The following is an 11087-nucleotide window of genomic DNA, read 5'->3' as shown; positions in this document are numbered from 1 at the left end:
GTTTTAGGCTTCTTCAGAAGACGCACAATTTTATATGGTTTTAAGTACAGACAACGTAAATACACATGTAGATATTTTTTACGCAAATTTTATTAACTGTTTAAACGAATGTGCCCCTTGTTACTAAAGAAATCACAAGACCATTTGCACCATGGACGAGCAACTCAATCCAGGAAGCTATGAATATTGGAAATATTACTCGAACAAAACTAAAATACGATGGGCATAACGCTCATCTGCAACAGCAATACAAACAGGAAAACAAACCAGTTAAAACCATCATTGGTGAGTGCAAAGCAAAATATTATCACGATGACTTCCTCAACAATAAAGGCAGCATTTCAAAAAACATGGAAAACTATTACAAAAACAGTCCCTAACACTAAAAACATTTCCATTACCTCTAATTTTGATAATGTACTCGACAAAGCCAAGGAATTTAATTCTTATTTTGCTAATGTTGGTAAGAATTCATATACTAAAACTCAGGAACTTATCCACTGTGAAAATGTGCAATATTCTATCTGTGAGAATGTAGCCTCTGGGATGAGTGGTGAGGACAGCACCCTCAGGCCTCAACCAGCAGACACTGACACTGTTATCCTCATGATAAAAGACATGAACGAAACCAGTTCTGTTTGCAGTGATGGCATTCCCAAGAAATTTATAAAGGATGCTCTTTCTATAATAGCCTCGCATATTACTTGAATAATCACTACCTCAGTAGTTAAAGACGTCTTTCCCACAGCCTGGAAACATGACTTTATAATCCCCATTTTTAAGAGCGGAGACTCTAGCGACTCAAGCAATTTTCGGTCAATTTCACTCTTATCCATTGTCTCTAAAATATTAGAAAAAGTACTTGCTAATCAGGTAATTAAATTTCTGGAACTTAATCACTTGATATCTAACACACAACACGGATTTTGGCCAAAACTATCAACAGAAACTGCTCTCTCTACTATCACTGATAAAATATGTGACAGCATGGACCAAAAGAAAGTAATAATTTTGACTTTGTGTGATCTGTCGAAAGCCTTTGACAGTGTTAGCCACGAGACTCTTCTAAGTAAATGCATTAAACTCAATACAGATAACGTCTGGTTTAACAGTTACATGAAAGACAGAACACAGTCGGTACGCTTGAGCAACACAGTCTAATATCTAAATGTAGACTACGAGGTTCCACAAGGCTCAGTGCTAGGCTCCATCCTGTTCTCGATTTACGTTAATTACCTGGACGACAAATTAAACGTGTGCTCACTAATCCAGTGCGCTGATGATACCCAGTTTGTACAGGCTGACACTGTCAATAATCTCAGGGACCTCATCTCTAAAATTGAAGACACACTACACAATGTGAAGCAGTATTTTCTTAGTAATGGTCTTATGCTAAATCTAAAGAAAACACAATGTATCTTTATTGGCAATAGGCAAATTCTATTATGTATTCCCCCAAACACATTCATTAACTGTGAAGGCAACCATATCCACCCGGTGACGCATGTGAAGAACCTGGCCGTTTATTTCCACAGATACATGCTTCTCCATGTACACATCACCGAGCTTTATAAAAAAATCATGGGAATACTGATGCATAGCAACAGAATGAGTGACAATTTTTATAAACCAAGTATGGTATTAATTGTAGAGTCTGTGGTGCTCAGCCTAATAAATTACTGCATTAGGATGTGGGGCTCCACAAATAAAACTCTGCTTCTAAACATACAAAAACTGCAAAATCTAGCAGCTAAAGTAGCTACTGGGAGGCGCAGAAAATATGATTACGTCACTCCCGTATTTAGAGATCTACAATGGATGACAGTAAAAGACAAGCACACTTTTGAAAAATGTACAACAATGTATAAAGTTGTATATGGATTATATCCTGAATGGCACATGAAATTTCCCAGTGTCATGGAAAAAACAAGCAGCACAACAAGGCAGCTCAGTGACTTGTACACACCCAAAGCCAGCACTGACTCAGGGGTGAGGGCCACTGCTGTGTCAGGGCACAAACTTTGAAACAATCTGCCCTCTTCTATCAACAACTCGGGGAGCCTGCAAACCTTTAAATCTAAATTGAAATATTTTTATCTTAGATCATCTTGTATCTTAGGTAGGTCTTTTTATTTTAGGCACCTCGTTCTTTTTTTTATTTTTTTTATTTTGCACCTTATTTAAGAATAACTAAGAATAACCATGTTACATGGAAATATAAAATTATTATCTATTATTATTATTATTATTATTATTATTATTATTATTATTATTATTATTATTATTATTATTATTACTCTCTCTCTCTCTCTCCCTCTCTCTTTCTCTCTCTCTCTCTCTCTCTCTCTCTCTCTCTCTCTCTCTCTCTCTCTCTCTCTCTCTCTCTCTCTCTCTCTCTCTCTCTCTCTCTCTCTCTCTCTCTCTCTCTCTCTCTCTCTCTCTCTCTCTCTCTCTCTCTCTCTCTCTCTCTCGTAGTAGTAGTAGTAGTAGTAGTAGCAAATAGATAAATAAATAGATATATTGACAGACAAATAGACTGATGAGAGAGAGAGAGAGAGAGAGAGAGAGAGAGAGAGAGAGAGAGAGAGAGAGAGCACACCGTACTTTCATCACTATTTTAACATTTAATGGGAAGAACAATAAAGGCAAAATAAAGTAAGATAGAGAAAAAAAACTTTTCCACCGTCGCGTACTGTACTTTAAAACTTCAGTGCCTTTGTTTCTTTCTTAAACTTTGATATCAAACGTTAAGTTAATTCCTTTGAAAACTGCAATTGTTCTTTACTCAACTTAACTTCACTTAAATAGAAACTTTAAAACTCATGAAGGTACACACACACACACACACACACACACACACACACACACACACACACACACACACACACACACACACACACACACACACACACACACACACACACACACACACACACAGAGAGAGAGAGAGAGAGAGAGAGAGAGAGAGAGAGAGAGAGAGAGAGAGAGAGAGAGAGAGAGAGAGAGAGAGAGAGAGAGAAAGAGAGAGAGAGAGAGAGAGAGAGTCTTCCTCTGCTCTTACTTCACCAGATGTTGCGTGAAACGAAGCGAGAGGAGGAGGAAAGAGGAGGAGGAGGAGGAGGAGAAAACACGGGAAGGAAGGAGAAAGAGGAAAGTGGAGGTAGAAATGAAGGAAGGAATGAAGATGGAGGGTAGGAACGAAGGAAGGAAGGGAGATGAAGGAAGTAATTAGGGAAGGATGATGGAATGAGAGAAATGAAAAGTAAGTTGGAAAGGAATGGAGGAAAGAGAAAAAAAGTCAAATGAAAGAAAGGAGGAAAGGAGAGAATGAGACGGAGGGAAAAGAAAGAAGGTAATAAGGAAAGGAATTAGTGATGAGAACAAAGGCCGGAAGGAGGAAGAGAAAGATGGAGAGAGGAATGAAAGAAAAGTTAAAAAGGTAGGAGGAAAAAGAGGCGAATAAAAGGAAGGAGGGAAGGAGGGAATGACACAGAGGGGAGACGAAGGAAAATAATCAGTGAAAAGAAAAGACGGATGGAAGAAGAAAAGGATTTAGAGGAGAGGAAGTGAGAGAGAGAGAGAGAGAGAGAGAGAGAGAGAGAGAGAGAGAGAGAGAGAGAGAGAGAGAGAGAGAGAGAGAGAGAGAGAGAGAAGGGGGGAGAGGGAGAGGGGAAGGTATCAACACTAAGGAAACAAACATGAATTGCAATGAGGGTTCCTTTGCTTATCGGTAAAACGGGATTCGTGTTTCCTTAATTTCTCATTGAAATTCATAATGGTCGGCTTTTGCTTCGCCTTGCCGCTCACGACAGGCGATCAGCGAGACTCAGGCGTGCCGAGTGAAGATTTGTGTTCAGTTTATCGATGACGTTTTTAAATTAACCTAACCTGAACTGAACAAAACTAAACTATCCTGATCTAATCTAACTTAATATAAACTAAACTGACACAAACTATCCTGATTTAACATAAATTAACCCAACCTAACATAACCAAACCTGACCTGAGCTGACCTGACCTCACCCTAATTAACCTAACCTAACCAACTTAATTTAACCTAACCTAACGTATCTTAATCTAACTTAACCTACCTGACCTTAATTAACGTAACCTAACCTAACCAACCTAACTTAACCTAAAATATCCTAACTTAACTTAACCTACCTGACCTTAATTAACCTAACCTAACCTAACCTAATCATCCTAACTTAATCTAACCTAACCTAACTTATCCTAACCTAACCTAACTTAACCTACCCATCATTATGACTTGTTGCTTATTGTTACTCAGATTTTTATGATACTTTCTCTTTTGATTTCCTTTTATTTAATTTGCTTCTTATTTAGGCTGAGGTACATAAATTCACGCCGTAACGCATGAGGCACGGAATGTTTTGCTGGCCTGGAGCGTGGCAGCGGGAGTGCCAGAGGGCCAGTGGACGCAGCCACGGGTGCCAATACCTTCCCTCACAAGTATCGCTGGCGCTGACATCTGAGCATTGTACGAGTTTTTATCTTGCATTTCTTCCCCTCTCTTCTGTCCGTACCAGCCACAGCGCTCCCCTCAGTCCTTCCCCTCTCCCCATCACCCTCTTCCCCTCACCTCGCCGCCTTACCACTGTCCACGACTCAGCTCTCCCCTCACCTCTCTTCAACTCCAGCTCTCCCCTCCCCTATGTCCCCTGTCACTGTTCCTGCCTACCCCTCTCCTCTCCCATGTCCCCTCCCCACTTCTCGTACTACCTACATTCTCCTGTATCCAGCTCTTCCCCTCATCTCTCTCCCATACCCTCCCCTATCCTGCTACTAACCTTTTCTATCCATCTCTCCCCTCACCTCTCTTCCTACTACCTACCTCTTCCCATTTCCAGCTCTCCCCTCTCCCCTCAAAGGACAAAAAATGGAAAACAGTGTCCCACGCAATATGTCTGTCTATAATTGGATCGAACACTTTTCCCTCTCTTTCAAATTTCTATTCTTTAAATCCTTTACCTACCGGCGCTCTTAAATACACAACGATTGTATGATTATATTTAGGAGTTATCTAATGTTCTCTCTCTCTCTCTCTCTCTCTCTCTCTCTCTCTCTCTCTCTCTCTCTCTCTCTCTCTCTCTCTCTCTCTCTCTCTCTCTCTCTCTCTCTCTCTCTCTCTCTCTCTCTCTCTCTCTCTCTCTCTCTCTCTGTGTGTGTATGTGTGTGTGTGTGTATGTATGTGTGTGTGTGTGTGTGTGTGTGTGTGTGTGTGTGTGTGTGTGTGTGTGTGTGTGTGTTCATATCAGTTTGTTATTCAGTGGAGTCTCTCTCTCTCTCTCTCTCTCTCTCTCTCTCTCTCTCTCTCTCTCTGAATTTCATTTGTTCTCACCTTTACTTATCATCACTGTGAGGAAGGAATAAAAATCATAGGGTATTTACTTTCGTCCTTTCTGGGCATTCCTTTCTGTCATTTCACGCACTCCCACACACTCACTTCCTGGCCAAGTAACTGTCTGTGTCAGTCATCCTACCTCATATTGTCTTCCTCCTTTCATGTATATTTCTCTTTGCTCTTTATGGTATTCCTGGTAGTTTATTATTTCTTCTTCACGTATTATTAAGTGTTTGTGTTATTCGCTGTTGGTATTATTTTCCTTTCCTTTCTCAACATGTGTTATTATTATTATTATTATTATTATTATTATTATTATTATTATTATTATTAACTGCGTATGTTATAACTAGATTTTTTTACTTTTTTTAGGTATATTTTTTTCCCTCACTGGTTTTGCCATTGCTTATTTTTTTTTTCCTTTTTTTTTTTTTAGTATTCACGTATTTTTTTTATCCACAGTTTATTCCATGTTTTTTTTTCTCTTACTCACGTGTCATTATCTGCTCATGCATACATAGAAAAACTAAATAAGCAAAAATCCAGGTTTTTAATAAATTGTCGCTTCCTTCACTGAATTGCACGTATCTTTCATTAGTAGTAATCCAAGAAGAGAGAAAACCAGCTAAAAATTTACACTTTTTAATAACTTTCCTTTTGCTTAATTTATTGTCTGCATCCTTAACTTCCTTTCCTTAATTGTTTGAGTGTGAATGGCAATGTGACGCTTCATATCTCAATTCGGTATTCCTAGAGGGCTTTAGTGAGCAAATATAAACAGGTTGAAATTTATCTTACTCCTTTTGTTCCGTGGTCTCTTGAAATTATGTCGTAAACTTTTGAAAATTTGAATCAGCTTAGTCTATTTTGTGAAACTTGAGGATAAATAATAGTCTATAAATAATCTCTGAAAATTACATTAGTTAATTTTAGCTTATATTAATATGATTTTCATTTGACTTTAACTTTATATCTTTATATTGATAACTCTTCCAAAAGTCACTAACATTTCCAATTAATCTCAACTTTCTTTTCATGACATTTAAAATTAATTTCCTTCTCTTCCGATCTCATGAAATTATCCTCGTTAATTTTTTTTTATTATTTTAACTTTCCTTTTGACTTAACCTGTATTTCTCGTACCTTCTTGCCCTTAACATTAATAACTCCTCCAAAAGTCACTAACACTTCCAATTACTTAATGTCAACTTTCTTTTCATATAATGTAAAGCCTCACGTCCCTTTCTTCCATTCCAAGTAACAAAAAGAACAGCCACACTTGAGACACCACTTTCAAATCACTCGTCTTTCACTTCATTTCAAATCCACACACACCTTCCTCGCCTCGCCATTAGTCCACAGAGGAAATATGAGTGTTTATGTCAGGTTACATTAGGCTTCTCTCAGGTTACATTAGGTTTCTCTCTCATCCCTTCTACTGTTTATCTCTACAACCCTCATCTGTATTTGATTATTTTACGTTAGGACATTCTCTCTCTCTCTCTCTCTCTCTCTCTCTCTCTCTCTCTCTCTCTCTCTCTCTCTCTCTCTCTCTCTCTCTAGGCGTCTTCGTGTTTTGTACAGCGCTTTTAATGTAAGTTAGGGTAGGACTCTCTCTCTCTCTCTCTCTCTCTCTCTCTCTCTCTCTCTCTCTCTCTCTCTCTCTCCTCTCTCTCTCTCTCTCTTCTTTTCTTTTCTTTTCTACTCGTAAAGTCTGCAGTTCTCTTGTGTTTCTCTATTTTATCCTGCTTACGACTTGAGCTGTTTCAAAAGAGGAAGAAGACACCTCGAAAAAAAAAAAATTAATTGGCTTGCCTCTTTTCATTCTCCCGTTTTCTTTTAAAGTACGACATAGAAGGAAGCGTTTATTTATTCATTTATTATTATTATTATTATTTTTATATTTACCTATTTTCTTTTCTTTAATTGCCTTATTCGGTTTTATTATATTCATTTATTTACTTTTTTTTTTTTGTTTTGAGCGATTTTTTTTCTCTAATACATGAAAAAAAAAAATATGTTAGTGATTCTGACTAGAGATTATATTGAGTAAAATTATAAACTAACACATTTTTTACGTTTTCTGTTACCCAAAGCTTGACATTTTTATCATCCTCCATCACACACACACACACACACACACACACACACACACCTACAACTCTGCAAAATAAAAATAACCTAACGGATACACTGAACACAACACCTCTCCCTCTCACTCTCTTTCTCCCTCACTGTTTATCAATCATCTTAACCGAAACAAACAAACCAGCTCATGACTCACCTGTGTGTGTGTGTGTGTGTGTGTGTAAGTGATTCGTCTGTTAGCCAAAGATAGAGTCGAGTAGAGCTCCTTTATTCACTGAAATATAACACGGAACTAGAAAACTGGTGGAGGGAGGGAGCGCTGGTGGAGGGAGGGTAGAGGAAGGGAGTGGAGGGTGCAGAGTGTCAGGAAGAGGAAGAGCGAGAGTGTTGCAAGAGAAGTACTGGTCTGTGCTGCGTGTGGGAAGTGACTTTAGTGGTGGCGTGAAGGCGAGGACACGAGTGAGGTGCTGGCAGGCTGACTGAGGTGAGTGTGGTGAGGTGAGGTGAAGTAACCGTGCACTTTCAGCCAGGCAAGTAAGTAGTGGCGGCCGGTAGGAACAGCTCCAGTTGAAGTTTTCCTACTGAATTATTGTCATCTTTCTCTTGTCTCCTCCTCCTCTGCGTTCTTCTCCTTCTATTTCTTGGTCTTTCATCGTTACGTTCACTCATTTTCATTTCTATAAATAAACAAAATAACAATAACTTGCTACCTATATTTTAAAACAACAAACTCCATCTTGCTCCCTCCCCCCCTGCCTCCCTCCCTCCCCCGCTCAGCTGTTCAGTGACGACGTCTGCTCACACCGAGTCGCGCAGAGCAGGCTAACCACCTCACTAACTCGTTAACTCTTTCCTTTTCATTATTTCACCAGATCTTTCAACTTGCTTCTTCAATGTTTCAGTGTTTCAGTGCTTCAGACGTCTGCATAAATCACTGTTACATGTATTGCTGTATCTCGGATGTATCTTGAAGGGGGGTGACAGGAGTGAGAAGGGAGGAGGGGGCAGGAAGAGGGAAAGGTGAAGGAGGAGGCGTGTTGCAAGGGTCGTGATGCCGGGGACGTGGTGAAGTTGAGCAGGAATCAGTCAGCAAGTGTGAGACGATGAGCACTAAGGCCTGTACTCTCAAACATTTCTGCGCCGCACCTCCACTACACTTAAAAGGCTCTTGTTGAAGTAATTCATATATATATATATATATATATATATATATATATATATATATATATATATATATATATATATATATATATATATATATATATATATATATATATATATATATATATATATATATATATATATATTACGGCTCTAGTGACAGGCTGAAAATATTTCAACATTATGAACAGGAGAAACACTCTTGAGCATGGTTTATTGTTATGAGAATACTGTTAATACTTATCCCTCGGGTTAACAAGCGAGGAGGCAAGGGAAGGTAAGGTGTGGAATCCCTGGTGTCTCAGTGTTCCTGCCTGCCTGAGTGAGGGATGTCACGCACCACCCACTGAGAACACCACCTTAGTTTTTTCCTCGCAGCTTTGTGTTCTTCCTTCCTCAGTTTCCTTTTTACCCTCCACCTCCTCTTCCTCCTCCTCTTCTTCCTCCTCGTCTCAATGTTTCGCCCTTCCCTCCCTTTTTCCTTTATTTTTTTTATCCTCTTCTTCGCCGCCTTCCGTTCATCCTTCATCGTTTTGTCTCGGTCAGAAATATTGGTCCCTTAGCGCCAAAATCCGGGGAGTGGCCTTGTCTCCCTTTCCCTCTCCTTTAAAAAGTGAATTTGGTGGTGATGGGAAGGCTTTGTTGTTGTTGTTGTTGCTGTTATTGATGACGGTAGTGGTGGTTGTGGTGGTGGTGCTGTTGGTGATGTTTCTTCTTCCTCTTCTTCTTTTTTTTTTCCTTCTTCCTCTTCTTTCACGCTCTTGTTCTTTCATTCTCTTTTTTTTTCTTCTTTTCCTTCTTCCTCTTCTTCTTCCTCTTGTTCTTCCTTCTTCCTACTGCTACTACTACTACTGCTGCTGCTGCTGCTGCTGCTGCTACCGGCACTCCCACTGTACAAGGTGGTTGCGTGAGTGGATATAAACATTAATGTTTGTGTGTTGTTTTTCCCTTCGTGCCTCGCCTCGCCGCGTATAGTATTTTATTTCATTTATTTATTTTTTTTCTCGTTGAAAGGTGTTGCGTTGTGATGAAAGTGTGTAGGTGTGTTTGTGTCTCGACTGGAAAGGTTTTCTTTTTTAGTTTTAAAATTGGTCTGCGCCCTCTTTGTTTTACTGCTTCCTGTTTCACTGCCTGAGTAGTTGTGAGAAATTGTTCTGTTTTTTCTGTCCTGTACAGCATCAGCATTGTTACTGGAGGTATTACATCGTGTCTCTTGCAAAAATAAGATAGGAATCGTATTGTGTAGGAGAAGATTTAATCATATTTTTAAGTAAGGATTACTCATGAAGCCGTGTCCTCCGTCATTAGATAGAAAACCCCGCAGAGTTTTATGAGATTTGTACTGGCGGGACACGGCGTGGCGGCAACGTGTTCACTGCTCTCTACGGAAAGACAGCGGCGCTCCTCTGCTGGTCTTACACTGATGTCATTGTAATAGTGCCTATGTACTTATTTAAATATTTAAACATGATACACACACACACACACACACACACACACACACACACACACACACACACACACACATTTGTAACACCGTGGATATCAGACAATTCGGAAATATTAAAGCCACCTCCACCTCACATTACCTGACCAGCTTCCTTGAATTCATCCACAGCCACCTGGACAAGCGAAACACCTCTCTAGCTGTTGCTTTTGTCGACTTCAAAAAAGCCTTTGATCTAGTTGATCACACTGTTGTCATCAGCAAGGCAGTAAGTCTGGGTCTCCCTCCTAATCTGATAGCGTGGCTAGCCGACTTCCTCACAGGGAGACGTCAGGCCGTTCGCTATCAGGGCTCTGTCTCTAATTTCCAACAGCTGACATGTGGAGTCCCCCAGGGGACCAAGATGGGTCCTCTATGCTTCCTCCTCCTCATCAACGACGCCCTCACTGACACCCCCCATCGCTGGAAGTATGTGGACGACTGCACCGTGGGCGTCCCAGTTTCCAACAAGAACCCGGACTACTCGCCACTGCAAGCAATTCTGGAGCGACTGCAGACGTGGACAGAGGAGAGCAGGATGACCATCAACCACAGCAAAACTGTGGTGATGCATTTCTGTACCTCCTCTGTACCAGTGCCCCCTCCCCGGCTCACAGTGGGCCCTCACCCCCTCCAGGTGGTCCAATGTGCCAAGCTTCTCGGAGTCACGGTGGACGACCAGCTGACCTGGAAGCAGCATGTCGCCAGCACCGTGAGATCAGCTACCTACAGCTGTACATGCTGCGCAGACTCAGGTCGCTGGGGACGCCGACAGATGAGTTAAGGGGGGTGTACCTCACCTTCATCCTCCCCAAACTCATGTACGCCTCCCCAGCGTGGTCCTCCTCCCACACACACACTCAACAGCTACAGCTAGAGAGTGTGCAGAAAAGGGCGTGCAGGGTCATCCTTGGCCCTGCATACACCACCTATGAGGAAGCCCTGACCACCCTGAGTCTGTCCAGAATATCCACCAGGCACCGAGAG

The 11087-nt window shown here is 40.7% G+C and overlaps 1 protein-coding gene across 1 annotated transcript in view; it reads left to right on the top strand.

Annotated features, from left to right (window-relative positions):
- Positions 1 to 10529, top strand: part of LOC135112402 (fibrocystin-L-like) — a 126578-nt gene extending 116049 nt beyond the window's left edge. The window contains exon 31 of the transcript XR_010274345.1: positions 10435 to 10529. The gene's annotated coding sequence lies outside the window, so the exon portion shown is untranslated. The remainder of the gene's footprint in view (positions 1 to 10434) is intronic.
- Positions 10530 to 11087: the final 558 nt, after the last annotated feature.

The sequence above is a fragment of the Scylla paramamosain genome, chromosome 23 (assembly GCF_035594125.1).
Source record: "Scylla paramamosain isolate STU-SP2022 chromosome 23, ASM3559412v1, whole genome shotgun sequence".
Lineage (NCBI taxonomy): Eukaryota > Metazoa > Arthropoda > Malacostraca > Decapoda > Portunidae > Scylla > Scylla paramamosain.
Note: the sequence above shows the minus strand (reverse complement) of the source record. Positions and strands in the feature narration are given on the sequence as shown.